This window comes from Sturnus vulgaris, chromosome 15 (genome assembly GCF_052056855.1).
Source record: "Sturnus vulgaris isolate bStuVul1 chromosome 15, bStuVul1.hap1, whole genome shotgun sequence".
Taxonomy (NCBI): Eukaryota; Metazoa; Chordata; class Aves; order Passeriformes; family Sturnidae; genus Sturnus; species Sturnus vulgaris.
In genome coordinates, this window is record NC_142257.1 from 9,634,742 (window position 1) to 9,649,209 (window position 14,468).

The window sequence follows — 14,468 nt, forward strand, 5'->3', positions numbered from 1 at the left end:
TCTCCAGAGCAGAGATGCTCCGGCTCTCAGAGCATCTTTGTGGTCTTCCCTGGAGTTACTCCAACAAATCTGTGTCCTTTTCATTTACTCCATTTTTTATTTTCTCATTTTACAGAAGAGGCAGTCGAACTCCCCACCTCATTTTCAGCAAATGCTTGAGCACAGTCCTTTCAAAAACATCTGGTGCCCCTCAATTCACACACAGCATCCCTCAAACTCCTGGAGCAACATATGCCCTCAGCTCCCTCCTGTGTAATGCAGCCTAAAGGGCATGTGTTGCAACATTGCATCTGGCCCCTGTAGCCTACCTCCCTGGGGAGTAGTCTGCTCCCAGTCCTGATCTTTAGAAAGTTTGTGGGTTTTTTGAGCTGAGTAAAAAAATCAGGAGAAGTGGAAAGAGCAAGCCGTCTAGCCCACAAGCTTTCCACAGTACTGGAAAGGTTCTCAGTGGAAAGCTGTGCCTGATGGGAAGGATTAAATGAGGAGCCTAGGTTGGCTTGTTACTGCTGTACAAGAGCCAAAGAAAACCCTAAAGCCCCAAATTCAGCTCATTTCCCCCTGTAAATGCACCCACACCCCATATTGTCTAGTTGGGCAGCTCTGCCAGCAGTGAAGTGTTGATGACAACTGCGGAATTTTTGACTAGAAATTACTTTCAAATGGTTTTCCTATGAGCTTTCTAAATGTATATAAAGGACAGCATAGAAGAGTAGGACAGCAAGAAAAAAAAAGTGTTAAAATTTCATATCAACTGGCTACTTCCTTTTAGGGAAAACCAGAAATTTATGCCCCTGTTTAAGTTTATCATGGTGTGCCACCCACTTTTGGGGTACTTAGCAGAAATCATCCCAGTCATAGTTGGAACACTTGTTTTATTCTCACTGGCTTTCAAGTTTTATTGTTGTGCTTTTCTTTGCCTTGGACACACGGAATCATAGAACTGTTTAGGCTGGAAAAGCCCTCTAAGATCAAGTGCAACCATTCACACAATTATTAATGTTAAGGCTGCTCTGTGCCCTGTGCATTCCTCCTGCCCTTGAGATGAATCTCAGCCCAACTGGACTATGGCAAGAGTTTGCTAGTGCACTCAGCTCATCTCAGCTGCAGGAGATTTGAGCCATGATTTGATTTCTGTCCCACAAGGAAGTTCAGCATCAGGTATTTAGGGTAAGGTGCTAAGTATAATTCAATCTTGACAGCTATGGGGTTAGAAGGACAAATGCTGCCAAAAATCCTAGTTTATTTTCTGTATTGGAACTTATTCAGTTGTAGAAGGACAGGAGGAGAATTATACAGGTCTTGGTGCATAGGAAAAGCAGGATCAAACCTTTCATTTTGCACCTTTAAACTCTCAAGGTTTGGTTTTGCTCATGCAAAATTTGTTCATCCCTCACATGCTGCTGGTGCTGCATTTGCTGGACAGGGGTGATGTACCTCTGAGTGACAGGGGGGATTCTAGCTCCAAAAGAGCTCCTTTGATTCAAATTTCAAAAATATATAGTTAGGATCTGTGTAAGACCTTCAGTGAAGTGGATAATTTGGATGGTGGCCTCCTTTCTCCCATGAATTCTTGTAATTAGAGGTACAGTTGTGTTTTCTGCCTCGTGGCAGTTTATGGAAATTTGATACAGGTATTTCAGCTCTATCATTTTGATACTTGACTCTTCTTGCAAACATTTGTATTTAAACTGCAGACAGATTGCCAGTGAGATGTGGTTCATGTGAATGTTCCTCATAAAAAACGATTACGAAAGCAAACAGAACTCCAGGTTCTCCGAGGAATAGGAACAAACCAAGGCTAAACCAGCAATGAGTCAATGCAGAAATGAAGTGTCTCTTTATTGGTAAATAAAGGCTGGCTGCCATTCCCTGCTTCTAAGCCCACGTGCCCCGGAGAGGTTTGGAAAATGGTGATGCAAACTGATGAGTCACTGTTCAGAACAATAGTTTCCTCATGTGAAATTACTTGGGATAAAAGGAAAGCAGGTTTTTCAAGAAGCTGATGAAATTACAAAAAAAAAAAAATTAAAAATAATAATAGGACATCTTTAACCCTGAGCTAAAGTATATCTGTTTCGAAAGGGTAAGGTGGTGGGTGCCTGAGATCAGGGGATCAGGTTGTACCTGATTTCAGCTCATTTTCTACTTCCAGAGCATGCATGGGGATAACCAGAGCAAAAAGCAATGAATACCATGTGTATGAACACCATGCATCTAACAACATCTCATTTAACACTGAAGTGTGGTCGTTTGTCTGCACCACAGTCCCTGCACTCTCCTCTTTGCCCAGTGTGAGGTAAAGGTTGGTCCCGCTGGGCAGCAGGGTTCCCTGTGAGGTCTGGGGAGTCTTTTGGGATGGGAGATGTCCCCTACCATGGACCAAAGAGGCTCTTCATGAACCAAAGGCTCTGCTAGGGACAGTGCTATAAAAATAAGACATCTATAGTATAGATATGTTGTTATCTATAATATTATCTATATTTGAGATATCCTTGTTTCCTCCAGTGAGGGTGGAATATGATGCTCTGTAGTTTTCATGGCCCCACAAATATCCATGCCAGGTATTTTGTAGAGTATTATTGCAGAAATTATCACCTTAGAAATATGAATGCAAATATGTACAATTTTTTAAGGATTTAATCACAACAGAAAAAATAGGTAAAAGGGAAGGCAAGCTACAGTCTGTCAATGAAAACACCATAATCAGATTAATCCAGCAAGCTAAAAACCAGGCTTATTTCCTCTCTGTACTACATGTATCACATGATGGGTAGCAAATTTCCCAATACTTTTCCTCAGCCCTTTGTGTCCTGCACGTTGTGGGGTTTGTCTGAAGAAGGAGAAATCTCCTGTCTTTCTGGGCTGCTGGCATCTCTCCACTGCCAAGGACTTCATCCGCAGTTCAGGTCTCCTTCCAGTCAGGCATGCTCCTGGAAGGATTCCTGCTCTCACTGCTTTCCTTTCATCCATAGGTGGCAGCAGGCTTTAAAATCTTTAACCTCTCAGCACTGATGTTTTTTAAGAGCTCAGGGAATTGTGCAACGATCTCCAGAACTACTGTGCACAGAGCTGGTGTAAGAGAAGCAGATTCTTTTCAAGGAGTGAAACATCCTTTGCAGCTGTTTACTGAATTGCGAAGACAAACAGCAGAAAGTCAAAATCGGGAGCAAGAAAGGGCAAACAGGCACCTATTTGGGGCCAACATACCCTTGCAAAGGGCAGCAATTTCATCAGATAAGCAGCTCAGGAAGACTAATGTGCAGTTTTCCACTGCAAAAGTATGAGGATGCAAAAAGCTGTGATGTGGATTTCAGCAGCTCGGCTCTATTTTGCTTCAGTGTGCCTCTGCCTGCAGCTGGGGATCTCTCTCTCCTTTCTCTGCCGTGGTGCTGCCTGGCTGCTCTCTGGGTCAGCTACAGGTGGAAGGGCCAGCTCTGCATGCTAGGGACATGGGGACAGCAAGGGGCAGACTGGCTGCTCCTCCTCCAGCAGCACACGGACTGCAGTCTGCTCCATGGTGCTGTTAACTCCAGCTCTAAAGGCTGCTCAGGATCTCCAGGGCCTGGGATGTCCACCCTGATGCCTCCACCTGTCGCAGCATCTCACTGGCTGCCCTGAGCTGGGCAGTGCTGTGAGCCAGCCCTCCTCCAGCCTCCCACCCCAATTCCTTCTGAAGGTGGACCAGGTGGAGGAAGAAGGTCAGCATCACTGTCTCTACTCACATTAATTTTAGTTTGTGGGTCCCTGCTCGAACTGCACAGCACATCCTGGGAACCGTGGTGCCACATGCCAAGCATACTCCAGTGGCTGACTGTAGTTTGCCTTTTATTCCCGTGCGTGTCGTGCCAGGCTCACACAAACAAATCAGATCGTGTTGACAAGGACCGGTCAAAAGCCACGTGGGATGGAGGCAGGGCTGGGAGGTTCCCAGAGTGAGGGCTTCCCAGAATGAGGCAGGCTTGCTTGGAGGAGGCAATGGGTCACGGCCACCTCCCAACGTGATTAGCTGGGAATTGTTAAAGCGTAGAGAAAGAAAAGCTCAGCGGCAGGTGCAAGGGTAAGGGAAACCCTCCATAGAAGTCATTATACTTCTGCAAAAATTAATCACTGCTTGAATTGAAGGAGGTATTCTTTTCCACCTGCCCAGTAGCTGATGTGGTATTGCTGGAACAGTGGTAATGACTCACTTGGAAACCACAAAGGTGACAGGAATTTTGACAGGCAATCCTACGTAAAACCCTGCAAGCTTTAGATGGTGTTTGTAAGCTTAAATAATAATGTGATAAATGTGATTTGTGCTAACTAAATTGTAACTATATTAGAAAAATTGTACTCAAATCAATAGAAAATAATTGTTACTAAGCAAAAAAGGAGATGAGTGAGACAAAACAGATGGAATCCTCCAGATGTTAGAAGGGAGTTGTAGAAGGATGTAGGTTTGACAAGCAGCATCTAGAAACAGAAAGTTTCGACCTTGAAATGGCCAAAATGGGATGATTCCAGGCATGGGACTTTAATTAAACTCTTATTATGGAAAACATCTGCTCAGTTACATAGTGTGCATGTGCAGGTTACACATCAGTCATTGATGAAGATGGTGAGCCTTCATTGGAAATAAGACCCTCAAAAGGATGAGAGATCCCTAACTACTAGTAGAGCATGTACAACACAACATAGTGACGTAGACTTTAGGAATAGAAACTAGGAGGAGTTTTCCAGAAAATTCTGTATTAACATGTATTAGCATATAGTATATAAATGGGATTGTTAGCCTTGATGCTTTGGTACGTGAGGAAGGGCGAGTCCCTCCTCGTACCCCTGGTCGGGGGGCTGGCCCCTCCTCTGTCGGTTTTGCTTATGCTTTATACAAACCTCAATTATACTAAATTACTTACTCCCAAATTTTACGTATTCTAAAATATATGTATTCAATACTTTGATTGTATTAATCTCCAACACTTTGATTGTATTGATTTACTATTACATTTAATCTTGTCACTTGATAAATTGGAAAAATAGAATATTATTCATAACAATAATAAAATGGTAGTTACAGTAGTGCCTATATGCATAGGGAGCTCTGTGACTTGGCCTGGAGGAGAGGCATCCAAAGGAGAAGAAGAAAGCCTTGGTTTATGAATGGATGTCTTGAGGCCATGAGGAAGCAGGATCAGGCCTTATGAGCAGAGAGGCTGGGAGGGGACATGGTTCCCTTGCTGCCTTCTTCAGCAGAGGCAGAGCCCATCCAGCTTTCTGCATGTGCTGGAGTGGGGGCTGTGCTCAGCTGAACCTCAGGGAAAGGCATCTTCCCCACATTTATATCCTCATTTTCTGATCCTGTACAGAAGAGTATATGCCGACTTAAATTTAACTTTTCCTAATAACATGATTGAATATATGTTTTACACAGCTGGCTCACACAAGGCAAGGAGGTGATTTCCTGTGGGGCTGCACTGCTGGTACCAGTGCTGGGATGTGGGGACTGAGGCTGCCACATTCCCTGGGCAATCATTACCCCACACCACTGGCAAGGGGATGTCCACGGCCCCTGCTCCACTGCAGAGCTCTGAAGTGAAGCACAACTGCTTGTTTACAGCCACAAGCTGGCTCTGCAGGCAACATTACCCCTATTTTGACATGTCTCAGAAGCACTGAGTGACGGCTCTTGGAGAGGAGCAGTAGCTCTACTCAGGCTGCCTTTGACAGTTCCAGATTACAGAAATATGAAGGCTTAATTATGATATAATTAAGTTGAAGTGATCATCTCAAGTCTGTTTAGTGTCTAACATAAAATGATCTGGTGATCACCGTCTAGTTTGCAGTGGCCTTTGGTTGGAAACCAGTTGCGTGGGGGTGGGAATGGGTGCTGAAATCCTGGAAGGAAAGGGGGTAAGGGAGAGGGGTCCTGCCTGGGCAGTGGAGGCTGCTCAGGAAACTGGGCTTCTGCAGTGTTCTGCCTGTATTTGGGTGGCTTTTTACTTTCCATCCTCTAGGAACTTCCCGGAGAATTATTTCTGTGTCAATCAGCTGTGAGAACAGCCGTTCTTCACCTGCTGTAGCATAAAATGCAGACACGCAGTGCCTGTCCAGTGCTGCTGCCTGGGCTGGAAAGGGGGAAGCCCTCAGCCTGCATCACCCTCGCTGGTCCTAAGCATATCTGCCATGCTCCCAATACCCAGGAGCACCAAAAAAAAAAGAAAAGTATTTTCAAGAAAACCACTATTCAAACCACTAATGCATACCCCAGCTTCTTGGTAGCTGCCAATGTCATATTTCCTTGGAGGCAAAGTTCAGAGGATGGATCCTATCTAGGATGAGCACCTGCCATGGGGCTGCAGGGAACCCCCTCTGTTGTGAGCACCCCAAAACTAAGCCTTGGTGGTGGCTGGTGCCACACAGAATCACACAGGATCAGAGAGTATTCTGAGTTGAAAGAGTCCCACAATTATCATTGAGTACAGCTCAGCTCACAAGTAGACACTTGTCTTAGGTTGCAATACAGGATGTGACCAAAAGTATGTATTCTATCACCATCTGTTGAAACCAGGTGGGGCAGTCATCTTTATCTTTTCCACAATCCATCCTTCCTTCAGGAAAATATCGTCTGCTAATGGGCCATTGAGTCCCACTGTATGACTGATAAAATTACATCATCCCATTGGGAGATGCTCCACCCACAGGGAGGAGCCAAGCCTTTCCTACGTAGATAAAAACTGAGATTTGCAGCACCAAGGCAGCCTTTTCCCACTGGATTCCAGAGGAAAACCAGACCTTTCCACATCACCATTTGTTTGCATTAACTGCACTGGAAGTAGCTGCTGTACAGCCAAGCGGTGTTTGTACCTGACAAGAGCCCACAATTTCAGACTCTCCACCTTCAGCCCTGTGGCTTTGCTGCATTGTTTGCTGCTCTAGTGGTTCATGTGGAGCTCACTAAAAGTGCCAAAGCTGGGAGCCATAGCAGAGTTGACCCTCCATGGGCACAGCAAGTGCCACTGCAGGAAGCAGGACAGTTTCCTCAGCTGCTCCTGGGCTATCCCAGGGGGTGAAATTGCTCTGCAGGCACTCAGTGTGGTCCATGTGGCAATTCAAACCAGCCCAGTGGCACTGCACTTCCAAAAATGCTTTCCCCAGCACTGGGATGTCTGCCTGGAGTCAGCACTGTCCAGACTGTCGCATGCAGAAGTGGGATGTTCATCATCAGGATCTTGGCAATGGCGTTGCTGGGGCCTCATATTCCTGCAGAAAAGAGCAATTCCCATGTGCTGCTACTACAAAAGCTGTTCCTTCATGCACAGCCCTGTGTCACTCTGGGTCAAACTCTGCTACCTGTTCTCGAGACTGGTCTGGGAGAGTTGGAGTGGGCCAGGGAAAACCCTGTCTGCAGCAGGCTGAGTGTTGTTCCTCTGTGAAGGTTTTATTTATTTATGAATTTATTTTTCCAGGTCCAGCCTAGCTCCCACCCACCAGCTTGCTGGGTGATGAGCCGCCAGGACAAGCACACAGGCACAACCTAGTGTCATTTGAAGGAGCAGTGATGGTTCTGGTGTGTTCTGCAGCATAATCACCGCCTGTGGGGCTGAAGTGCCGATTTTTCATCAAACAAGACTTGAAAGGTCATAAAATTGTTGTGGTAACATCTTCACACTGTTTACACCACTAAGCAAAAACTCTGCATGCACAGAGCATAAGAAAGCTGGTGGTCCTCAGGCTGCAGTAGTGCTGAGCATCCTAGCATACCTCGGGGTCCAGTCCTTATTCCTGTCCCTGCTCCCCTTCCTGTCCCCATCCCTGCTGCTGGAGTGGGAAGGTGCTCAGCAGGGCTGTCCTGCCAGTGCAGCAGCAGTGAGGGGAAGCTCTCCAGGAGCAAAGCCCCTTTCCACTCTAGCAGACCCAACACAAACTGCTTGGAGAGCTGTGTCAAGGAGGCGGACATCAGCCCTGGTTTGTCTTCCTGAAGCCAGCTGGCCCAGATCGACCACAAAAAAAACCCAGTCTTCCGAAAAGCAGCAAAGTCTCGAGCAGAGCTGGTGGCTGTGGCGGTGGGGGCAGGAAGGAAGGAAGCAGGGGCCGGGCGCTGCTGGGAAGCCAAACGAGCGCGGTTTGGCCGGCTCTCCCCGGCAGCATGTGGGATCCTGCGGCTCAGGCTGACACCGGCTGCTGCTGCCGAGATGACTCATGTGTTTCGCAGCTAAGATGATGCTCTCGATGTCGCCAAGTGATGCTTTTGCTTTCTTCCCCTCCTCAGGTGAAGGTGCCAAAAGCCTTCCAGTACCTAAAGGGCCTGCAATAATGCTGGAGAGGGACTTTTTACAAGGGCATGGAGTGACAGGAGAAAGGAGAATGGTTTTAAGCTGAAGGGGGGTAGATTTATATTAGATATTAAAAGGAAATGTTTCCCTGTGAGGGTGATGGGGCACTGGCACAAGTTTCCCATAGAAGCTATATTTTCTCCATCCCTCGAAGTGTTCAAAGCCAGGCTGGATGGGGCTTGGAGCAACCTGGTCTAGTGGAAGGTGTCCCTGCCCATGGCAGCAGTTGTAAATGAGCTTTAAGGTTCCTTCCAACCCAGTTCAAACTGTGACTCTATGAAAACTGCACTGAGGGCAGATGATGGCTCTGGGGGATAGCAAAGAAGGGGTAAAAACCTGCATGTGAGAGGCAGCACCACAGCTCCTCTTTGTTAAGAGGGAGTTATGTTCCCTGCTTTGATGATTTGGGAAGACAATTACTCATGCTGGAGTGGGAACTGGGCATCCCCCAGTGCTGCTGAGCTGCACTGAGCTGCACCAGAGCTCAGCTGTGTGGGGCACTCAAGGGAATGGGATCAAATCCAGCATGTGGGCTGGGGGTTAGTGATGAGAGGAACAAAGCTGGAGCTGGGTGGGAGGCAGAAGTGTTTCAGTCCGGGATTTTCTTTCAGTTTATGTTTGATCGTGAAACAAATTCGTCTGTGGAGGATCTGAGCCTGTCAGTCTTTTTGCTCAGATGGGGGCTACGAGCATCCTAAAAGGGGCTGCAGGGCGGCCAGCCTTGGGAACAGAGGTCTGACGGTCAGAGATGCAGGGCAGTACCCAGTGTCAGCCTGCCCACTGCCTTCATCTCCCGGTGTAGGTACAAGCCTCCCCCGGTGTTTCAGGTGTCATTCGTTCCTCCACCCCAAGAGTTCAGGGTTCTGACTTTCATTCTGGCGTGAGTCAAACTCTAAGAGCAAAAATGTAAATGAAAATGCCGCCTGTGGCTGATTTTCCACTTGTACTAGGTCGCAAGAGCACCCTCGGGGGGACAGCCCTGCTCTGAGTGTCATGTCCTACAGGGGGACACAGTCACAGACCCACACAGTCTCCCTGCGAAAGACAAAGAGGCACAAAATGAGGAGAAGGGGTATTTTGTCAGCAAAGTCCCTGCTCCTTCTGCTTCCCCTCTGAGGGCTGCAGATGCTCATTCCAGCTGGGTTTAGTCTATGGCTGAGTCTGAAAAATGCTTCAGTTGCTGCTGCAAGCAGACTCTTGGTTTTTTCCAGTCATTCAGCCATGAGCCAATTCCTTGTTCATTCACCCCGTCAGTACAGCCCTCCAGGTCCACAAACCTTTCCCCTGATTCCCTCATTTCCAACAAACTGCTTTCATTGATACATTACAGAAACCAAAAGGCAAAATGAGTTTGTATATGCATGACAATTTCACTTCTGCCAGTGCCCAGCATCACAGCTCTCCAATATCCAGCAAACACCACCCTCAGACCAGAAAATCAGCTGAAATGTGACTTCTGTGAGGGCCCCAGTGTGGTTCCTTGCTGAAGCAGTTATTGTCCATTGAATTATGAAGAGATGAAAACCCTAAGCCAAAGACTTTATGAAACTATAAAAAAGAGTCAGCGAGCAGTCTCAGAAGCCAGTAATGGCATCCTATGTTCCCCAATTAGGAAGCAGAGAGTTACACTGAGTTTCAGGTCTCAGGTCATGTTTTCCAGCAGGCAGTTGTGAGCCAGGGACATCAGTGACATCTCCCTTGGTGTCAGGTTGGCTCTTACTTCATCACTGGATATCCTCTAATGCTTGGGATGGAAAACACTGCAGACGCCTGTCAGGGGGCTGGTGGGATGCTAGGTGGGGGCTGTGGTTGTTGATAGAGTGGGGGAGGCGTGGCCACTCTTGGCACACTCTCGGCTCTGGTTGTGCCAGTGCCATGGCATGCCCTTGCCACTCCCAGCCTGTGTTCCTGGAGCTCAGCTATTTATACTCCTTTATTTGCATTCCTTCTTCCTCCTGGTGTGTTTGTATGAGCCCCTTTTGGAGCTGTTGTGCACCACACAGAGCACTGGGGAGATGCTCGCAGGCTTCAGATCAGAGCAGTGACCTAAGTCCTCACGGCTCAGCAGACATCTCGCTCTTGCTGTGCCAATAAATGTGCCTTGTGGCTGACTGTGCCTTGACATCCTTGTGACTCAGTATAAAATATCAGCCATGGGTCCTTTTGCTGCTAGAGGAGAACTGGTGCTGAGCAGGTGATGCTCATGGAACAGGGATGAGTGTCCCCAACCTGCCTCTGGCCACAGAGTGATGCTACTTTGCCCGGAGCTGCTCCCTGTGTGGTGGATTAAAAAACCTGATTGGAACCAGCTCACTCCCAGAGCAGCCCTTCAGTGGGGCTAGACCATGCCAGGTCTATGTGCTGGTCTCTCTGTGTGTCAAGGACTCCTGTGTCCTCCAGCATGGCACCTGGCTCAAGCTGGCTTTGGGATTGCAGGGCACAAGGTCTGGCATCGCTGCTGCTGTGCTTTATCCACCAAACTTACTCATTTTAAAGCTGGAGATGCAAAAGTTGCTGATTTACCTCTGTTAGAAATGCTTTATTTATCCTGCTTTCTTATTAAGGGCAGGAATTCATCCCCCGCCTGCTGGTCGCTCTGTGGAGTGTCAGTGTTACTGTGGTATCCCATACAACAAAAACCTATTTATAGCTGAGCATTCTTGGAAGGGGGTTTTGATACCTTGTTTTCTGCAGTGAATTTTCTCTCCTGCAGGGTTCTGCACTCCAGCCTGCACAGGGAGATGTTTGGATAGAAGCAGAGCATGTGGCATCCATTCCCACATCGATGGCTGGTGTCCTCAGCATCTCTCTCCTGAGAATAATTTTCCTAGGAATTATGGCTGCTGATGTGTTATTTTGCTTTCTTGACCGGCCGCTTTTTTTTTTCCCTGGTAAAACTCCATTTCATTGATCTAACACTCGTGCTCAGTGTCAGCATTATAAAGTACCACTTAAAATATACACACAGACAATTACTTTATTACATCTGGATGTACAGCAACTACTCCTGAGGAAAAATGTTTCATCTGATACTCAGCGGAGTATGTTTAGCTGGGAAACACCATCCCAGTGCTTCAGGAAATGCCAAAATCCTGCCACTTTGGGAAATTTCATCCCAGCACTGCACACACCAGCAGAGCTCAGACTGCCCTAGGGCTTATTCCTCAGGGCACCCACAGAACAAATAGTACCACCAGCACCTGACTTCTGATTTTGGAAGGGAGCTGCATTCCTCTTACCACTTAATTTCCCTGTAAACTCTGCTGTTTGCATGATTTACACCCGATGGCTGACAAGGTCCAGGATCTGTGCCCATAGCACTCTCTCATGGATGAGGGATGGATATGGCAAAGCTGTGGGTGCACCCTGTGCCCCCAAAACTTGGCTGAGGGCTGGGCATCTCCCCACCATGACTTCATGGTGGATCTCTGGCATATTTGGCCATCTCAGGAGAAGGAAGAGTTCCTGCAACCAATACCAGTCCCAACTCATCCCCAAGCTAAGTTGCTATGGGAAAACGTACCTGGTTAAACTGTCCAGAGTTTGGGATGGGCAAGATGGCAGAGACAGTGCTCGTGAAACCCTCTGGATCAGCCAGGGTCGACACTGCCTGCAGTGGAATTTTCCCCTTGTTTTGTTGGTTAGTCATAGATTTGTTTATTTTTTTAGAGATTTTTTTTCTTATTCGTCTGTTGCAATCACAGCAGACACATCATTTCACAGCCCTACATGGAAATCCAAGACCAGGGAACTATTTTTAGTGCACAAAATGTCTCCTCTAAATGTATTAACTTTGGAAGAGTAAATATTAAATATGGTCTCATCACATTAGAGACATTTATGCAGAAGTACAGCACCAGCGGTTTTAATGGTTAGGGGAAATTATGTTATGCTATCAGCACTTAATCAAACACAATAAAACAAGATCTTACTGCAATTCTTTCAGGACAAGCTGAAGGCAAATTAATTCCTTTTCACATCTGTTGCTAATGATTTACTGACACTGGCTATTTGACGCATTAGTATTTATGGTGGCACTTGCAACCAGTCTGCAAAACATACAGGGACTAGCCTAACATTTATTTTGCAATTAAATTGATTCTTTGGCTACTTGCTCCAAACCAAGGTATTCAGCACCATCTGTGATGAGGATACTATAGGCAAGCCCTGAGTGAGCACCATAGCGAAGCCCTACGCACTCTAACTGCCTACAAATTTAAGTTTAGTAATCGTTTTTTGTAACTTTATTGAGGAATCATTTCTCAAGTTGGGCTGCAGGATAGTGTGGTGCTGCAGGTGGAGCCCTGTGCCCTTTGTGAGCAAGTCTGCCTGTCCCTGCTCTGCCAGCAGTGCCCCTTGTGGCTAGTGGCTCTCCTCTGGTGATGGGCAGCAGGGTTGCTGCCTGGGTTTGGTACTCAGGGTTTGGGTCCTGGCCTTGTGGAACTCCCTCCTGCACCTCACTCTTCAAAAGCCAGCTTGGGGTTTCGAAGGTGTCTGTCTAAACAGAAAGATGTCAGATACGAGCTGTTGGGCTGTTCTTGGTGAGTTGGTTTGGTTGTCAGTTTGGTTATTTTATCTCCTGTGAAATGTGGTCTCTGGGAGAGGAGGCAACATACAGAGATGATGCAGTCTTTTTAGCAACTCCAAATTCTCTCTTCTTTTGCTTGCAGGCATTTCTGTTCCATTCCCCATGCCCATTTCCACAATACATCCAGCTAGACCATCCCAGCCATCTCTGGTCTAGTGCACGTGCCAGCAGGCAGGGATGCATCTTCTCAGGAATGTGGCTAGCTCTCTCTTCCATGAGCCTTAAATATTTTGGAGACAAAATCCTTACCAGTTTGTAAAGATGATGCTCATGTCCTCCAGCATCAGATCTCTGAGATCCATCTGGGCCTGTCATCACCTCCTTGGACATTTTGGGGCTGGGAAAGGGGTTGCTGTTTCAGGTTGAACAGTAACAGTCAGACTGGCCTTGCTCTCTGCTTTACAGAATTCAACTCCTGAGTATCTCCCTGCCTAGAACAGGTGAAAAACTTGCTACAGAACTAGCTTTTTGACAGGTTCATGCACGTTGCAGTGGGCATCACACCTGTACCGAGGGGCTCTGGGGACTAGATTGGAGTTTGAGTTCATCACTGGGATGCCTGGAGAGCTGTGAGCAAGAACACAGCCCAATAACAAAATCCTTAGCTTGCAATAAACCAATCCTTTGCCTTTTCATTGAAGAGCTAAATGTAAGGTCATGGTAGTTGCCTCCACCTCCCAGAAGACCCATCTCAGATGAATGATTTTGGTCTGTCTTCGCTGTGCACTATGACCTGCCCAACTAGTCACTTACCAAGAAACCAAACGAAGTATGTTTACTAAACAGCTCATTCTCCTTCAGCAGTTTGGGCACTTGGACAATTTTACACAAGAAAAATGTGCCAGTAAAGGCCAAAAAAGGTAAAAGAGAAGAGCCATTCCTTGATGACTCGAATATTTGCTGAAACAAGGCAGCATCCTTGCCTGTGGCCTCCAAACCAGCCAAGCATGCACAAGATTTGGACCCAAATCAAGTTTTTAAAGCTGTGTGAATACCCTGTGCTCCCAGCACACTTCACAGGTGGAGGGTCAGATCGTCAACCGCAGCCTGTATCAGCAGTCACAGAATGGTCTGGGCTGGGAGGGACATTAGAGATCCTTTAGTTCCAATTCCCTTCAATGTGCAGGGATGCCACTCACTAGACAGGTTGGTGGTAGCAGCAGGGTACAAGGAGTGTCTCACAAACAAGAACACATTGCTGGAATATTTTTGATTTCACAACTTGCTTTTGCTCCCATGAATAGTGTGTTTCCCTGCCTGTTAAACCATCTTCTGGTTCAAGAAGCTGTTCCTGTGAGCATCCTGTCTCGCAGCAGGATTTCCTCTGTGGGCTTTGCTACAAGTCTGCAAAACAAGATTGAAATCTCCACAAGAAAGGTGGCTACCTTGAATTACAGAAACTTTCAGGCATGGGGAACTTTATGAACATCCTCTTGCTTGGGCTTGCCCTTCCAGCTGTGACACACATCTCCAGCTGTATTTCCCAAGAGCTGGCAGATTTGGTAAAGGAAATGCAATGGGAGTTCAAAAATTTGCTACTCGCAGGCAGTGGCTGCATCAGCAGGGCT